Here is a 19891-nt window from a genome sequence, read left to right as displayed (position 1 = left end):
AGTTAGTCCAAACCAAAGTCTTTTAAGAAACTTCTGCAGGAGCTGTGATTCTTTTTTCTTCACAAATCAAATAACTCCTACTGAACTTTTACAAATGAAAATATGAAACCACGGGCTGTCAAAACAGGAGATTAGGAATGAATAACCCTAAATCAGTTCAGTTTGGCTGATAAGTGGAACAGCAGGATTTCTCCCCTTCCTTTTTTTACGCAACTCATAGCTGTGCACAGTAATTTAAATGCAGAGCTAATGCTACCTCTGCCAGGATGTAGAGTGATGGAGACAGATAACAGAATGATGGAGTGTCGATTCACTGGAGGATTTTCACAATTCTGAACACCCAGCAAAAGGGTCCTATTGAGTAATGGCACCAAACATTCCTCCATCCATACTCATTTAATTGTAAATCTGACAGTTTTTTTTGCATGCACTGTAGTGCAAAGCCAGAATATATATGGTAGAAGCCAAAAAAATGCTCATCTCCTGCACTGAGCAGAATGGAGAAACAAAGCTCCAGATTCCTGCTGGCCTTATATCTCTTGTTTTCAGTGGTGAATCAGTTTGAGCATTGGCTATAATTGAACTTGCAGACCTCATTTACTTCAGCTTTCCATTAACTGCTATAAACTGGGCAAAACATATCTGATGCAACAGCTGCACATTCTTAGCATTAAAATGTAACAATAGCAAAAAGGCTTTTTTTTTCTTCATAACCTCTTACTGAACTCACAGAATAAAGTTAGAAACAGGACTGTCACATACAGCTTAGCATATGTAAGACACAGCACAGAAATTATGCTTTTACTCCCTAATTATGCATGCATATAGAACAATGAGTGTTGTTTCAGCCTGTCCCAATGGGGACACACAAGCTTTGGTTGAATACATAGTGACAGTCCCTGAAATTTCATTTCTTTGGCTGGGGATCAGATTTCTGACAAGAATCAGAGTTTCTCTCCTAAACACAGAACATGGAAGCAGCTTTAATCTGTCACAAAAAGTCCACCCAGTTCAGTGTCTTGTACCTGAGAAGTGAGCAAAGGAAAATGCCAGGAATATAAGAGCACAAGAGAAAGGAAAGCACATGTAATATGTTACCTCAGCCCTCTTCAGCCTCTCATGGCTTAAAGCTCTGGGACTTCCACACCAGTGTGTATTTGGTGTATCTCTTTCATGATCTTTTCCCATTTTCACCATAAATTCCTTATATTTTTTTTCTGCTGTTTGATTGATACAGAACCAACCCCTTCAGTTTGTCTTGCTCCTAGCTCTCACTAGCATCATCTGGTCCCTCCTCATTCTTCATAAGGACAGAAAAAAATCCATCCCTATCCATTCATCCTTCCACCAGGCCTCTTGCATTTAAAGAAATATATATATATATATATGAATTCTGCTATATTTCCCTTGTTTTCCAGGTTGACAAGTCCCTACTCACTTAGCTGTTCTTCATGTAGAGACTGTGTCCATCACCCACCTCTGGACTCCTTCCAGTCCCACTGTACCATATCTGAGCCAGGGCAGGACCAGAACAGCAGACACTAAAACCATCTAAAAACCTTAGACTTGGGACAGTGGCATGGCTATGTTCTCTCTTCTTTCTTCCCTATCCAACTCTGCTGTGATTTAGCAGCCTCCCCCAGACCCACGACTCGGCTTCGTCTGTGGTGGGAAGCTTGAACAGGCCTAAGCTCTTGTAAGTGGCAGTGCCCTATTGTCCTCCTCCCACACAGTGCCTGTAAAGTGTCTTAAATAAGAGATGAACGATGGTGTTGGTGTTCTGCGTGAGCAGTTCTGTGGACTCAGCACTCCCATAAATCACCCACCTGCATGGTGAGGGCAGTGCTAAGGAGGAGAGGGAGCTTTGCTGGGTGGGGAAGGAATGAGTTCTTCTGAAGTATTAAGGAGCTCAAAGTCCCTTTCAGGGAATGAAGGCGGGGAAGGGGGAAAACAGAAAGAATAATTATAGGCCCTACATCACCTTGATAAAGGAGGAGATTTTCAATATTTCAGCTATACTTGCATTAATTAGAAACATATTGGTAGCGGAGAATTGAAGCAGGTTTGTAACTAACCAGTCAATGTAGGCATCATAGCATGAAATCACTCTACAAGCCCCAAAATGTGTTTTGCTAACCATCCATTAAATCTTAATCTCAAGTTTTGCAAGCCATTAGAATTGCACAGAAACTTTCCAATACAGCCAAGTAAATCAGGAGCAACTCAGCTTTTCTTCTCGCAGTGAAAAAGCCTAGGAGAGGCAATCAGCTCAGATATAAACACACACTTCTCCCCCTTTTCAAGTCTCATATTTGTCGTTTTATTTTAATATGAGTATTATTCTTATAAAAATTGTTGGACTGGAGGAGTCAGAAACTAAGCTCAGAAGTAATAAAATGCTGGTTTCAGCTTTATGAACCCGTCTCAATATGCCTTTGGCCTGACTTGAAGTAACAATGCCTCACATTGAAAAAAATATATATTTTCCAGCTTCCCTAAACTTCGTTCTCCCTTCTGAGATTACTGATGCTACCTGAATAGGGATAGGCAAGACAGCTGGCAAATATATATATATATAATGTTGGTTTTTATCAGCTCTGGGGTCCAGGGAAAGTACTCTGGCCTTTGGGTAAAAATTCAGCCACTGAGATACTGATAATCTCTGTCTTTGCTTTTGTAGAGAACCAGCAGCGTGGAGCACTACTAGCTTAGAAGTGCTACTGGATGAATCAGGCTTGGAGAACAATTTTTTATTTTTATTTTTTTAATAGGTGCCTAATGCCTACATCTGGATGTGCCTTTTTGTTGTTGTTGTTGTTGTTGTTGTTTGTTTGTTTGTTTGTTTTTCCAAGCTCTGCACATCCAGCTGCTTCTGCAAAGCTGGGGTCTAACTTTTTAGGCATCCATTTTTGAAAGCATTTGCCAAGAATCTGTTTCACACCCACCTCCGTCGCCTTCAGTTAGCAAAGTGTGAGAACCTGACATGTAAATGACAACGGAGCCAAGCTACGGCTGAAGTCGTTCCTTTAATTCGCTGACACTTCTGGGACAGTGAAACTAAAAATGTCTGAACACTCAGAAGAAGAGCTTTTGTTTCATATACTAATAGCTCCCATTGTTCTGCTTATGCAATTGTCATCACTTATTCTGATTCCCAGCCCAGCAGTTTGGGGTATCAAGCAGATACCAGGGATAGTGAGGCTCATGATATATGCCCTTTTCCCAGCCCCCAAAATAAAGAGAAACTTACACGTTCCCTGCAGCCCACCTCCTCAAACTGAGCACCCATTTCTGTTGATGTACCAATTTCTGCTGTCACTGTGCTGACAAGGCCGTCAGCTTTTTGTGGTGAGGAAGTCACAGCAGAGAGGGGACCTGACGAGCAGAACAAGTGAGCAGATCCCTTCTGCCAGCAGCCTCCCCCTTGCTGTTTGCGGCACTCCTGGATCCTGCTGCAGTGATTCGTGAGTCACCTCTCCCTGCATCCACTGCTGCATATGGACATCGGGTCCTGTGGTTCTGCAAAGTTAATTGAAGAAGCCACTTGTATTAGAAAACAAAAGCCAAGCTCCAAACCACAGCTGTGAGTTGCTCTCCCACAGCCCAGCTGCGTGGCCATGCATGTAAATGTGTGAAGTTCTGAGACTTCCATGCAAGGTGAGAATATTGTAGGAAATGCTTCTAGAAATGTATTGGGTGTGTAGAAAATAAATAAATTAATTAATTAATTAATAATACAGATTTAATTTGCGTATTTTAAATCCTGCTTATGCTACAGGCACAGTGAAGCAGGTGGGCAAGCTCTAAGAGGAAATATTGTTTTGCTTGGAGAAGGCAGAGTGTTTACCATTTACCTTGCCACAAGTGGAGATCATACTGTTAGAGGTGTTGTGCAAGAATACCTTATCCTTCCTTTGCAAGAATCTCCTTTTCCCCAGGCCAGCACGTTTTATTTAATGCCTGTCTCCACCCCAGGCCTACACTCCTTGTGGAAGCAGCCGGTCCACCACCAGATCCTGGGCTCTCAGAGAACATCCAGTTTGTGTCTGCCAGGCAGGAGAGGTGCAGACAGCTGTCCTGGGCACTCCCAGCATCACAACAGCGTGAGCACAGCTTCAGCAAGGGCACCATGCCTGTGCTGGGCCCTGGGCAAAGAATGGAATAGGACATCCCACTCACCATGACCCCACATGCAAGGCTGATGCCTCCACCCTAGGCTGGCACCCCATTTCTACCTTGTATCGGAGCTGTTCCCACTGCAGTCACAATCTTTTGCACCTCACCCCATTATCAGGGAATACATGTGCCAAAACTGTATTTCAATAAGTTAGGGTGAAACAGGATCTCTTACTGAATGTGCTTTACTTCAGCTTTAACTTGCAGCATGCAGTTTGAAATAAGAGATAACTCAATGCTTCTCTTTTTGTCCCAGTCACTTGAACACGAGCAATGTGGAAACTGAAAATATTCCCAGACATCCTCTGAGTCCAGAGCAAAACAGAGGCAGGCTGAGCCGTGGGTCAGGGCTGGCTCTGCACCAGCAATACCTGCTGTGGGGGCCACCAGACCTCTCACCTTTCCTACAAACATCACACAGCTGCAGAAGATGGCTTTCATAAAGACAGCTTAGTTTTTAATAATCTTTGGCTATTTTAGTTAGTGTAAACTGAAAGAAGTTACTTTCCTTAAACACGTTTGTTTGCATGGTGGGAGTTGCCTACTTTTTAAGCACTGGATGCACCTATTACTCCAAGCTCACAACCTTTACTAGTACACCCACCACTTTACTACACCCACCCCTGCTCCCACTGACAAAAAATCCCATAGATATATTAGCACTTTCTCAACCCTTTTAAACTGGGTCAGAAATGCTAAATTAAATACATGAGAGAAATCTAGCAAAGGTATAGTATATGAAACTCTTAAGGCAATATGCATGACATGGTTCAAGTACTAATAGATATAGTTGGTTTCTAATTGTAGAAGCTGTTATTTCACTTAGTATACCATATCGCATTTGCACATGCATGACCAGCAGCTCCAACGACCTAGAGAGAAAGACTTTATGTAAATACAATCCCAGCTCCTCCAGGAGGCTGGATTGGGAAGTTAGAGGCATAGGATTGCTGCAGCAAAGGACGCCAGATATAGGGTCTTGGCTGGGAGTCTATAGGGATAGAGAGAGACATATTATTTATATTTCTGAAGCACCTGGCCCTTACTCCTGCTCTGTCAGTGAGCAAGGGGGATTTTAGAGTCAGCCTCCAAGGAATGCACATGAAAATAATGGGGGGAGTGTGTATATTTAGAAAGTGACCTGGAAAAACAAAAATTGTTTCAGTTGCACTGAAAGTGAATTGAACAGGTGTTAAGTGCTTGCCCTCTCTTCTTTAGTGCAGACTAAGTGTACGCCTGGCTAATAGGGGCTGTTTTGCCATGGCTTATAGTTGCACGATTCCAATTAAAAGTTCCCAATTTGTTATCTGCTTGCACACACACACACACATCCTCAACAGCCTTGCGACAAGAGGCTGGTAGGTGTGAATCATGTGCCATTTTATACCTGTTAACCTTCTGGCCAAGGCAGCACAAGTTACAGCCCCCTGCCTGGGCTGGAGTTTGCCAAGTGACACTGTCTGATCAGTCAACACCTGAGCAATGTGTTCACCAGACACACCACTTTGTGAATGAAGTCTAAATATGCAAAATGATGAGCTAATTCTGCCATGGGAAAAAGTTAAACATTTAATTGGAATTCTGGAAACAATTGCTAAAGAAAGCAAGAGCACAGAGAAAAAGAGATGAAGAAAGAACTCTGCAGGGCATGTCATTAAAAATTGGCTGCTTCGAGCTCCATTGTTCATCTTCCCCTCATAAAAGGTGCTTGCTCTTTTCTGAGAGTAAGGGGAGTCAGGCAGCAGATGCAGACCCAGGGGCCCAGATTCCCTTTCCTCTCCCTTCCCTCTCTGCACTACCTTGTCCTATTTAGCTTTTCCTTATGTCACCCTTCTTAGTCACTCTGGCCAAGTACGAGAGCACTGTGAAGTAAATGGAGAGCAGGTTCCATCCAGTAGAAATTAACCTTCTACTTGGGTCTCCTGCTCTTCCCTGTATCTTCCCTGTTTGCTTGTTTTTTCCTGCTGCAGCTTTTGAAAACCATTGTGCTAAACCTTCAAAATCACTAAAAATGAGAACAGGAATTTATCACCATTTTAGCAGGCTCAAAATATTGTTGCCAAAAGGTTTGTTAACCAAGGTCTGGTGCATACGTACCTATGAAGTGTAGATGTTTCCAATGGGAAAACTTTTCAATTATCCACTAGGTTAGCAATGATGGAAATTCAGAGGTTAAGATCAAGATCTGTGTTTCAAGTTTAATAAATAGATATTCATACTGAAGATAATGTGATCTGTGATAAGAATTTGAGTGAATTTTTGAGGAATAAATCATGACAGAAATCTGAGCATTGTGCTTGATGGAATTAGGAAAATAAATGGAAAATAAGAATAAGTTAGATGAGTTATTTTGATTTTGCAAAGCATGTGAAAAGTGGTATGCAATCTACAAAAAGATTACATCAGGATAGGCAGGAAGGTGAACAAATGGTTTGCAAAGAGATTAAAGAATTGTAACAAGGGATAACAAATAGTTTTCATGATAAAGTCTCGGGAGCTGTGTGATGAGATACAAAAAAAAATAGAAATGACCGTTAGGTATGAAAATATTTCCAAGAAAGCAAGAGTCCTTTAAAAGTCCACATTTTAATCTTCCTTAGGGAGCTAAACCAAAGGCAATCTCAGGAGACACCTTTGAATCTTTAGGCATAATAATCAGATTTCAAATCCAAGGGGATGAGAGCTTGCTTTGGGAAAGAAACTGTAGGAGTTTAATCAGAATGTTGGTTTAATTTCCTAGGTCATCCAGACACTTCTGCAAATATTGCCAATGTCTTGTGAAGGATTTTCACCGATGATCTAGGAAATACACGACATATATGGGCAGTGCTAAAATGGGAGGCCAGCAGAATCATGAAACACTGAAATGATAATATAGTGAGGACCAGAAAGACCAGAAAGATAAGATCATAGGTATTAAACAAATGAAAACTATTTGGGGAAATATATATATATACTTTTAAATCAGGCAAGGCACGAAATTATAAGCCCTACACGGAGCTAGGAGCACAGTGAAATGAAGAAGGAAAGGACCGGCGTGAGCTGGGCTTGTATATGCAAGTACACACAGCTTGGGGTGAGCTGGAGTCATGCACACAGGCTGCACAGCTCTGAAATTCAATGTGTGAATGGTGTTCATGGGCACACTGAGGCCCTGGAAAGAATAACAGATGCAAAATTTTGGAGGGATTAAATAAAAACTACATAAAAGAAGCCAAGACCTAAGGTGATGTCCATTGAATAGCAGAGGATCACTGCTCCAATCAGCCAGCCATCTAACCCAGCTTACATCTTCAAGGAACAAGCTCCCTTTGACTGTTTTTCTTACTACTTTTATATTCAGGCTACAAATACTTCCCCGATACCACCTGAGAAGTGTTTAAATGCTTTTTCTTCCATTCCTCTCCCACAACCAAGGTATGCAGAAAAATAAAACAGTAAAAAGGATGAGAAAAAGTTGACTAAATCTTCCCAAAACTCAGGATGGGTTTAATCTCAGAAGAGGGCAAGATTCTCACTCTATTTTTATTTTAGTCGGAAACATCTGCTTACCCTTAATTGTGATGCTAATAAAAACGGACAAGCATGACCTGTTGAACACAATTGGCCCTATAGTATTTTCCAAGTCCTGCAATTAATAATATGTCAAACAATGGGATATGGGCGCATAAAGAGGAGATGCAAACAATAGTTCCACACAGTAGGTGACTGCCTACAGGGTGATTTGATTTACTGAATTGAGAGGATGACACTTGTCAAAACTTGTTCACAGTTAGAATAACTTCTACCCTGATCATCAGAAAAATGTCCTATTTGAGACAAAGAATGCCCTTAAGGCAAGGATCCAAAAATAATGGATATTATCCACTAGCACGCTAGCATGGGGTTTGGAGTTAGCTGAGAGCATCAGCAGCACTTGTAAGGAATACTCAGTTTTCAGAGACAGGCAACAGTGTGTTTCACACTCATAACTACATGGATGTGAGGAAAGGAGAGTGGAGACTTTCAGCAGGATCAGAAGAGAGGAAGATGTTCATTAGTAAAGGAAAAGTAGATTCCCAGTATAGCAATGGGTTTGCCTGTTGTTTGTCAAGTAAATAAAAACCATCAGGATACCCTTGGAAAATTCCCAAAGTGGCTCTTCCAATAAAAATGGTCACTTAGAAATACACTTAGACCTGGAAACTAAGACTTGCTTCGGCTACCAAATACAGTGTGCCTCAGACTCTTTTCCAATTCTTAGTGCTCTCTAGCATGGCATGGTTGTGTGTATGCTGTCACTTCCAAACCAGGGTGGGTGCACCCAACCTGCCTATTGGACCATGCTGGCTCCCCAGACATGGCATGTGACACTTATATATATTTACATATATACATGTTATCTAAGACTTATCTGAAGCAAAATGTTTGCCTGGTATTTTTTCAGATTTTATCAAATGCACTTATCAGCAAGAAAGCTAAACTACATAAGTTCCTCAGTGACAAATGGCATACTTCTATGCTAAAACACTGTCTGATTCTTTTATTTATTCTCCCTCCAAGTCTTCATAAATTTCTGTTAGGTCAAACAGCTCCTAAGCTTCCACTTCTAATATACAGGAGTTCGATAATTAAATTATCTACAGGGTGATTCATATGGACCAAACACTTGTAAATCCTACTCTTTGTGCCAATATATCCAAAAAGACCTTATTCGTTTCACAGAGATATAGTTATAGACATGGCATAGATATGATGGCAGCATTCACAATAAGACAGAGAACGTAAGTCTAATATTTTATAGACCCAAGGGACACATTAAATAATCTTGGCTTATTTCTCAAGCAGCTGTTAATAAGAAGTACTTAACTTGTTAATTAAAATTTGCCACTAATTACAGCTGTGGCTTCCCACCCAGCATGAATGAAATTGCAACTGATAATTAATTATTTGGATGTGAAAACAAGTGGCATGGTCACTCTGGAATGCAGATGGGTGCAGTGCCACTGCTCCTGATGCTTCTGCACTTGGCCTTGGTGGAAACGCTGAATGACTCAATGCTTCTTGGCAAATTCATTCCCATCTGGCAACACACGCAGGGCTCAGTAACAACAATTCAAATTAGTGCTGCTATCTCCCCTGACCAGGCACTCTCCCCATCACTTGCACCTGCGTGGGTATTCAGGAAGCTCTTTAAAATAGGCAACAGCACTAGCCTCTTGTAATACAAGAAAATGTTATCTTCTTGTTCAATTTAAAGAAATTGCATGTGGGTAAGTCTTCTACTCGTTTACTGTCTACTGAAGCAAAGGAGTGCCCTTCAGACTCAGCCAAAGTGCTATGATTAGGAGAGGCCACTGAAAAAGACAGAACTAACTTATAAAAAAATACTACACAGTAATCATGTTATGTGTTTCACGTGGGATCACATCCTCACCCATGAAGTCTGTCATGTGGTGAAGTGTTGGTTTAAAAAAAACAAAATAACAAAACCATTCCAGATCAAATCCAGAGTAGACTCAAAGACAAAACCCGTCAGCCTTTTCGATTATGTCAAAGGTGGGGAGGAGGTTCCAGTGAGGATAAAGGGAAACAGCTACAAAGCATGGAAGCTGCTGTTATTCACGTTATTTTTGACTGGTTCTGTTTCTCTGAAGATGGAGCCACACACACTCACAAAGAACAGAAGAAGCAACATCAAAGACAGAAAACCCCATGTCCATATTGGATGGTTTCTTTTACTAGAGAAAGACTCACCACTGGAGGAAGACAAGCCCAGGACTCAGCCTATCATCCTTTCTGAGCGCAGGCATGCTATTGTCAGCCCTGGGACATGTAATCAGACAAAGGACACCTGACCGATCAGATACACCTTTAGAAACAGAAACCAAAAGCAGAGAAACAAATTTAAGGTTTGGATAGCAAAAGGAACAGTAGCCTCATTTGCTAAACTGTCTTGAAGCTTTCACCATTTGGTGACTGTCACCTCAACCATTTCTCTGGCTCAGTAAAGTGTCTTAAATGGGCTTTAAAAAGGGAGGGAAGACCACATAGCGTGTTGGACCAGGCAACCACAGTGTCAGTGCTTACTCTTTTGGGGATCAGTTCAGGCAGGCTGAGTTTCCTCTTATTTGATTCACTGGTTAACTCTGCATTTATTCATTTCTGTCTCCACATTCTTGTTTATCAGGCACAACTTTAGCACAGATCCCAAGTTCAGTAAAGTAGCTTTTCTTGTTTGGATTAATTAGTTCATATTTATTTAACTTTGGCCAAAATACATAAGTGATTTTATAAAATGGGCAGAGCAACTTTCAAAAAGTCACACAAGTACATGTCTCCATCCAAACAATGACCCAAATGATATTCGCAAAGAAGCAAATGTAACCTAGAAACCTTGAGACTTGGATGATCAGCATTTACCAAAGAAGCATGACTGGGAGGAACCAAAAATCTCTTTTTGTTTTCTGTCTGTGCTGGAATCACAGTGTTTTTTGTTTGTTTGTTTGTTTTATTATTATTATTTATTTTTATTTTTATTATTATTATTCATTTGTGTTGACTGCCTCTTTCCCTTCCCTTCCCTCCCCTTCCCTCCCTTTCCCTCCCCTCCCCTTCCCTTCCCTTCCCTTCCCTTCCCTTCCCTTCCCTTCCCTTCCCTTCCCTTCCCTTTTCTTTCCTCTGGCACATTTTGCAGATGGGTTTACTAGATTGTCAGTGAGGATGATAAATTATTGTAGAGTAATTATAAGAGAAAGCTGACTACATATTCTGAGAAGGCACAGGTAGAATATATTATTTAGTTACACCATCATAATTGACGAGATGGGAAGGCTACCACAAGTCCAGCTCTCAAGATGCATGTAAAGGCACAGCCTTAAGACAAGCCCTCTTACAAACCCACGGCTTGTCAGTATTGTGTGGTCCCCCAGAACTGCTTTTTGGGAAATGCCATTTCATCACTGGGTGGCTATTTTGCCTGATACTGTTCACTTTAATTGGTTGAAGTTACTACTGTAGTACTGTTATGGGAATTTTTATCTTAAAAAGGTGGTGATGAGTCACCTGGTCGATTTAGCACAAATAGGTATTCACTAGAGGCTCTCTAAATGGGTAATGCCTTCCTAAACTCAGAGCTCAATTAAGCAACTAAAGAGTTATTTCCTTTAGGAGAGCTTAGGCACTGCTGGAAGTAAGAAACGTAGTTTGGGTAGGAAATTCCAGCCCAAAAATTACATTGCTGATCTGGAGTTTAACAGGGAACTGTAATCAGTTGGGATTCATTTGCTTTTATATACTGAAAATAAAAAGGAAGTTTCAATGCAATCTTCAGAGGCAAGACCAGCCTCCACCTTGCAGAGCACAGGTTTGGGCATCCAGCCCTACCGCACCAAGAGAGAACATCCTCTGGACATCAAGGTGAATCCATCCTCCTGATCAGGAGCGGGGCCCCCCTGACTTTCTCCAGAGGCAAAGAGAGGCATCCAATTGCAACGTGCAGTGCTCACCCGCTGGTCCAGGCATGGTGTGAGCTGCCTCCAGGGCTCTTCATGACTGCCCAAAGGTCCCACCAGCAGAGCTCCTTCCATTAAGCAGAGTCTTTTTAGAAAAACTTTGGAGACACAAGATTTTGTCTTCTAAATGGGCTGTGTTGAGGCTGTGGATGCCCATGTGAAATGTTTTAAAAGGAGCTAGATTTTAACTACATTTTGAAAGAGATATTTATGCACTATTTTCCCATCGGTTTTTGGAAGCTTTATCAAACTTGCTGGCATTAGGGATCTACACAAAAAAATAAACTTTCTTTTGCTTATTTTCTTTGTTTATGTCATTTGGATTAAATCACATTGTTCATAAAACATATTGACTGCAACTATTCCCAAACAGGGCACAGAGGACTTCTAGAAGAATCTACTCTGGAGATGCAAGACTTAGCAGCTGGTTTACCAGACTAGAAAAAAAGTACCTTCTAGCTGAGAGGCCAACCTTAAAAAGCTGTCCTTGTTCTGCCAAAAAGTAGGCTGGACGTCAAAAGAGGCAAAGACCAATACTGGAAGAGTAATTAATCCTTGACAGTTACCTTTCAGGAATAGCATATTCCCTGATGTCACTGCCTTTGCATATGGGTTGGTGTAAAAAAGACTCTGTATTATTATCATACATTATCACTCTTGGCAAATGCTAAAATACAGTCTCACAGGAGCTGCAGAATGTGTGCCTGGTTCCATTTTGAAGAAGGGACTTTGGGTGGCCAGAGAGTGAATCTCAGACTGAGGGACAACTTTGATGACACTAACCTCAGGGGGAGAAACTGCATTCCCACAGCATTCATTAGGTATAATGGAAATGGAAACTTTAGTTAGAAAGAATGGAGACTAAAATAGCTTGTGAGAATAGGGGGGCTATTTTTACACTTCGGTGCACATGGAGTGCCCATTAATTTTAATAGGAGCTTTGCACTGCAATTATTAATGGAAGAACGTGCCCTGTTGTATTCTTTTATGGGACTCTGGCCATATTCGGTGACATTGCAAAGGAAGGCTAAAAGTACCATCATCTTAGGGGGAATGGGAGGAAGGAAGAATGAAGAGGTTGTAGTAGAGGGAGAGGGTACCACAGTTTAAAACAAGAATAATTAGGAGCTGGGACTGGGGTTGAGGTCAGATGTGAAGAAGTCTCTGACAAAACATGAACGCTAAAGAGACAAGGTTGGAGAAGGGGACTCTGCAGTTTCAGGTTACTGTGGACAGCCCCAGCAACATCTCAAGATACTGGACTAATACATCTGAAGAGATCACCCGGTTATTGAAACACTTTGACATTTCATGCTGCCATCAACCTGTGTGGATGGCTGTGTTCATTTGACCTTAAGCTGTTCAGAAAGCTCTAAATAAAGGATTAGGACAGATGAGGTGTGGCACAAATCTAACCTCCATGCAGGTCTACTGGGAGGATCAGCAAGGTCACAGGAGGCCAAACTCTGCCCTCCTAGTCCTCCTCTGAAGCCAAGAGATGCTCTCAGCTGTTGCTTTAAGCACCCCTCTCACTCTGTGTTTGCTACATGTCCTGAGTATTAGTATTACAGCTACTGTTCCTGGAGTACCATGATGGCATGATCGGGATCTACAAGCTTATAGAGCTACATGCAAAAATGATCCTGAAAAGCCAACGATATTAAATGAATATACACAAGATGATGTGAAGTACAAGCGAGATAATTTTGGGTGACACCTCCAGCTGTATTCATAACACACTACTAACTTCACTGTAACCAATTGCCTTTCCTACAAGTTACGAAACATCAACACTTGCATAATGTTAGAATCTTGTTTTCACTTTGTGGAGCTATTTTTCATTAAATTAAGTACTTACAAGCATCAGTTTCATTTTCCTTCATAACCTCACTATAACAAAAACCTAACGGAACATAAAAAGTAAATTATTTCTAAAATCCTGGCCCTTTTTTGCCCAATAACATTGGCTTTTCTGATGCAGAGAGTAGAAGTTAAGATTTATTGAGTGGCATCTGGTTAATTAAATGTCTATTTCCTATGGCGTGTTAAAAGAATCATAATGCAGAAAGTCAACATTGAGAGAGTAATTAAAGCGCACCTAAAGAGCAGAACTAACCTTGTAGTTCACTGTAATTAGAAACAAAATGGGAACAATACGTTTAGAGAATTACCTCCTTTATTAGGTTGCTATCGACATAAACCTGTTTATGCATTTGAAATCTCATTGTGAAAGCTTCCATTTTACTTTTACCCATCTGTGCAACTTAATACCTCAGCATGGATGGCTATCTCAGGAGGAAGCAGAGCTCAGTTCTGTTTTCAAGACATATGCTGGTTCTGGGCCACTGGAATTACTCGGGAGTGGAGGATCTCTTTCTAGGGTTTCGGTACTTTTTTATTTTTATTTTTTCCAGCATTGGCTGCAGAAGGTTTAGAAGGTTAAGGAATTCAAGAAGTCCTTGATAAAGGCTTGTTAAAAAAATGTAAAGCTAACATATCACCAAAGCATACAGTGGCTTTTTCCCTGGTTTTCTATCAGATCATGCTTGCAAAGCCTCAGCTGCTTTTTCTGGACAGCAAATTTCCATCTGTGTCTCGGTGTGAGGGGGAAGAGGATCTGGGGGTAGTAGAGAAGAAACAAGGTAAAGCTGTTCAGGAAAATTTCTGTGCTGCAATAAAGCACCCATACCTCTAAATAAAACAGAAACAGGTCACCTGAGCAGACCATCAGGTCTCAGTTCACTTTGCAGGTGTGTAGGTGGTCATCTAGACCCTTTACATCAGATCTTGTCACTCATCTAAGCCCTTTGCTCAGAGCAACCCAAATGGTGAAATCCATGAAAAAGTCTTAGGGAAAAAATGTGAGCTACTTTGATTTTCTTTTTATCACTGAAGATAAATTTATTAAAGATGTTTGCTCTGAGCCTTCTACTTAGGCTACCTAATGTCATAATTCCCTGTCTTGTCAGGTTACAAAAGGAACTATTTAATTGTCTAATATTCTGGCTTTTAGGAATGAAGAGCAGGAGCAAGTAAACATTTATATATACATACTGCATATTTATTCCAATGAATGAGAAGGATTTTCTTTTATTTATAACATGATTATAAGAAAAATGGTAACACAAAGCTGAGCTTTGCATGTGCACATGGTGTACAGCAACATAAGAAATGAGGCAAATGCATAATTTTCCCAGACACCTCATTCCAGTGCTTACCTCGATAAAGAAAAAACTCAAGCTGTAGACAGGCAAACGGAGCATCTTCCCTACCCCAGCTATTACTACTATGCCATATGTTTGCTCACGAGAGCTCCAAGGATTCAGACACTGTGTTTTGCTTCAGGAAGGTGCCCATGCCTTTATTTTCACCCTTTAGACCCTTTTCAGAAAGCTTCATTCTCTCTGCATTAAGATTTTTAGAAGTCTTGGTGACAATTCCTCCATGCTTCTCCCACAGGGCCCACTGTTTCAACTTGTCAGGGTCCTGAACTCATCAGAACCTGAGTTTAGTATGTGAAATAATGCCATGTGATTAATTTATGTTACTAATCTCAGCTCATTTCTCCATGTTGGCTCTCTCCTCGATATATATCAGCTTCAGGTTTCCCATCGTCTCTCATTCCTCCTGAAATTTTCGCCACTCATGAGATATTCTTTATTTTTAAGAACCATTATGATATATTATTATAAACACATACGCACCAACAAAAACAGAAAACAACAACAACAAGAAAAAAAAAAAAAAAACTATTTTGTCTCAGAACAGAAGAAATGCCATAAGTTTGCACATTAGATTTCCAGGGTCCATTGTGGAGGCTAAATTATGTCCTTTTGCTCTTAAGCCTTTGGAACATTGTCTTTTACTACTCCCCATTTTCACCTTGCAAAGCTCTTCTGTTTCCTTGATGTAGATGCATTTGTCCTGGTTGTTCACCCTAAATCAAGCTCAAAGTTGGCCCACCAGCTTCAAAGAGCTCTTTTAAATAAATTAGTCTTACAATAAGTCTCTTTGTAAATTGCTAGCATTTCCACTTCAGGTAGAAGATAATATATGCAGCCCATTAACACTCTTTACAGAACCTTTGTGTTTCTTTTTAAACTGAACAGACCTTAGAATACACTTAGTTTTCCCCCAACTCTTGCATTCTAATAACTTACTTAGCACACTATTACCATATTGTACATTACTTTTATATTACCTTTTTTTGCAATTTTGTTTTCAAAATTGCCATTCTGCCCTTTTCTCATTTCTTAGAAATGTTTGAAATGTTTTGCACTCTCCTAGGAATTTATTCAAGTACACATTAAAGCTGATCCTAGCACCTTTTTTTTTTTTTTTTTTTTTTTTTTAGCAAGTATAGGAAAATGTGTAGGAAACCAATAAGGTTTACTGTCAATCTTTCATATCTTTTCTAGCAGAGCAGACTTTCTTGACACCTCACAACCCATCACAAAACAAGTAGCTTATAAGTATCTCTTGCCCTGGTCTCCATTCTGCCCTACTGCTGCACTATTTCTCCTCACTGCCATCCCAAATTTTACATCTTCTGTAACATTGTTAATACATACATGATAGAGGCTTTTAACCACTCCTTCATATCTAATCTCTTTTATAATATCACTTCTATCATCAGCACTCTGCCTCTGCTTTTTTTCCACAGCAGAGCACTATGAAGAAATCACGGAGGTGGGAAAAATCATGACTTCGTATAGCAGCTCTAAGATTTTATAAACTGTTCCTCTGAAGAACTTCTGGTTGATCTTGAACAATGAGTTCCAGTGAGGTAGTTCAAAGACAAAGTGATGCGACGAATTCCTCATACACAGCAATTGTACTTATTATTAATTAAAACAACAGCTCCAGTGGTCAGATCTGCTTAAGTCATTTTGGGCTTATGTGACATGGCAACTCATAGCAGCGGGATCTAGACTGCTTGGAGGATTTCTCCAACTGTGGTGGTTTTACCCTGATGGAGAGCTAAATTCCACCATACTGGTCTCTCATTCCTCTTCCTCAAAGGAAGAGCAAGAGAAAATAAGATGAAAAAGGTCTCAAGGGTTGAGATCACTCAGCAATTATCATCACAGGCAAAACAGACTCAACGCAGGGAGATTAATATAATTTATTGCCTATCACTAGCAGACTAGAACAGTGAGAAACTAAAAGCAAACTAAAGCTACCTTCCCCCCCATTCACCACTCTCTTCCACCTCCTCACCCCGAGCAGCACAGGGGAGCAGGGGAATGGGGGCTGTGGTCAGTCCCTGACGCTTCATCCCCACCACTCCTTCACAGTCCCTCTCTGCCCCTTCTCCCCATGGGGTCCCTCCCACAGGATGCCGTCCTTCCCCAGCTGAGCCTGTGGGGGCTGCCCACAGGCAGCAGCTCTTCAAGAACTGTTCCACGTGGCTCCATACCACGGGGTCCATCCCCCAGGAGCAAACCTCAAGTTTCATCCACCTGCTCCACCGGGGGCTCCTCCACGGGCTGCAGCGTGGAGATCTGCTCCATGTGGGACCCATGGGCTGCAGGGGGACAGCCTGCTCCACCAGGGGCCTCTCCACAGGCCGCAGGGGAACTGCTGCTGCCTGCCTGGAGCACCTCCTGCCCTCCTGCTGCACTGGCCTTGGGGCCCACCCAGCATTGCTCCCTGGCTCTGCTCTGGTCAGCAGTGGGTCCCTTTGGAGCTGGCTGGATCTGGCTCTGATCTGACATGGCACACAGAGGCCACCCCTACTACTCCCACACTACCAAAACCCTTCTATGTAAGCCCAATACACCCACACTGAATATTTCTCTCCTCAGGAGTCAGTCCCAACTTAAAGACAGAGTGGCAGAAAATCCTCCACATACCTAATGTCATTTGACTGGTCAGCTATACTCCTGTACCGCATTTTCAGTCTGAAGTTATCTAGGTGTTGTTTGTACACATCCTATACTTTGACCTGCTAAATAAAAGAGCTTTCTGTCATGAAAAGTCTTTCTTTGTAATGAGGAGCAATGTTATTCTGCACTGGTGACAACAAGCTCTCCCCTGCCTCCTCTGCTGAGGCTCTTGAACAGACAGCAATGCTTTGGTATATGAGTACTTCTCACTTCTGTAGTGAGAAGCCCTATAATCAAGTACAGATTTATTAGAATTTAAAGTAAGTCATAAACCATGAGACTGGTTCTGTCTGTTTTTTCAGTCTGCCCCAGTAAGGCAGCCTGACTGCCACTTTTGTGATGAAAAGGAGACAGATTTTTTTTTTTACTAAACAACTAGTAAAATACTCATCTGAGAATCATAGAAACATAGAATCATTCAGGTTGGAAAAGACCTCTAAGACCATCTACTCCAACCTGTAACCTAGTACTGACAAGTCCACCATGCCACTAATTCTACATCTACACATTTCCTGAAGACCTGAGTTTGGTCCAAGCTCCCAGAATTTTTTCTGTCTTTTTAATCCAAGCAAGTTCTAATGTTAATGTATACAGATTTCACCAACAGCTGTCTGCCTGCCCTAACCAGGAGGCTAAGTTATGATCACTTATACCTCCTTTTTCTAACCTGTCCCTGACTACTGCATTCCCAGTTGCATGGTGGTCTAGATGCCACCAGAGTTTGGAAAGGTGCCTTGTTTAGGATACACAGGGAGCATCTGTATGAAAGAAAAGGTTGAGTCTTCCTTACAGGTCTAGTGCTGTAGCTACTTACGTATTTTGCAGAAGACAGGCAGGGATCTTGCAATAATCATGTCTGCAATTAAAGTACATGAATTGTAAGCAAACTCCTAAATCAAGGATGACTAGGTGACTTCAGCTCTATTCTGATGTTTTCAGCAGTAGTATTTAAAACAAAACAAACATTTCTTATTTTTTTTAACTTCAAACTGTTATTTTCATTCAGTATTAGGTATTGAAAACTTGAAAACCAAACTCAAAGTCTATGTGTGTGTGTGTGTATGTGTGTGTTATTCCATTTATTCTCTCTGTTCTCTTTCTCTGTAACTGAATGTATGTTGTTTTCTAATTTTACTTCCTTTTTCAGATTTCCCGAGTTTCTGAATACATTCTCAAGTTTGAATATCCATTTCAAGAGTGCTACAATGACAGTCAATGTCATTTTAAATTTTTCTTTGTTCCTGTGAATTTTTTCAAAAGTTTTAGAAATAATGAAAAATTAAAATAATAATAATAATAACAATAAAAAAGACTGAGATGAAAGAGGAAACCCCGCTGAATGTAATTCATTTTATTGCATTCAGTGAAAATGTGCATGTAGTTGCAGGTTATGTAAACTGAAGTCAAGAGAAATGAAAATAATATTGATTTTAAAGGCCTGGTGAAAAGCGCCACCTGGAAACTATTTATACAACAAAATACAATAAAAACTATTCCAAAATTGTTCAGAACATTATGTTCTCCTTTTGAATAAGCTTCCAGTGCTCTAGTGGAACCATATCATAGTAGAAGGCGTAATCAGAAACAAATATTCTGAAGTCATCCTTGAATTGTTATTTTGATTTTGATTTTGTGAAAAGAAGTCTCTGAAGAAAATAAAATAAAATAAAATAAAATAAAATAAAATAAAATAAAATAAAATAAAATAAAATAAAAAAGAGTCACAATAACATCCTTTTAAAAACAAAAACAGAAAAAAAATGTGTATGGATGATCATCAAAGGGAGCACAAAGCTTCCTTGCATCTCTCCCTTGGGGCTGTTATATTTCATACCTCAAGGTTTTCTTGTCTTTACATTCTGTTCGTCATTACATTTTCAAGGCATGTCTACATCTAAATGAATAATCTTGTATTCCAACCACCTGCTAAAGTAAATGTCAAAGCAGGTCCCAATTTACCAAAGTAGTCCAGATGAAAACTGGAGGTGTCTACAAAAATTGAAGTGAGAGTACTATTACATTTTAAATTAGCAGCATAAGTGATGTGCCTGAGTATAACTAAGGCACGAGAATCAGTAGTTGGAGCCACCTTTCGTAGTAGAAGCAAGATTTGCCTTGCAGAGGTGCAAGCTACATTTCAGCTGGTTATTCCTGTGTCAAGAGAGTAAATATTACAGACCCTACTGTAAAAGATAAAATGTCTGCTCAATACAACTCAAGAAATAAGTTGATTTTATTGCTTTGATTTAAATCACAGTACAGGAAAAAAAATCATACAATATCATAAGTAAAGGTTATTCTAGTAACAAACCCCAGTGATTCAGCTTTCTAGGA

This window comes from Oxyura jamaicensis, chromosome 3 (assembly GCF_011077185.1).
Source record: "Oxyura jamaicensis isolate SHBP4307 breed ruddy duck chromosome 3, BPBGC_Ojam_1.0, whole genome shotgun sequence".
NCBI lineage: Eukaryota > Metazoa > Chordata > Aves > Anseriformes > Anatidae > Oxyura > Oxyura jamaicensis.
The sequence above is the reverse complement of the archived record's forward strand: the minus strand, read 5'-3'. Positions refer to the sequence as shown.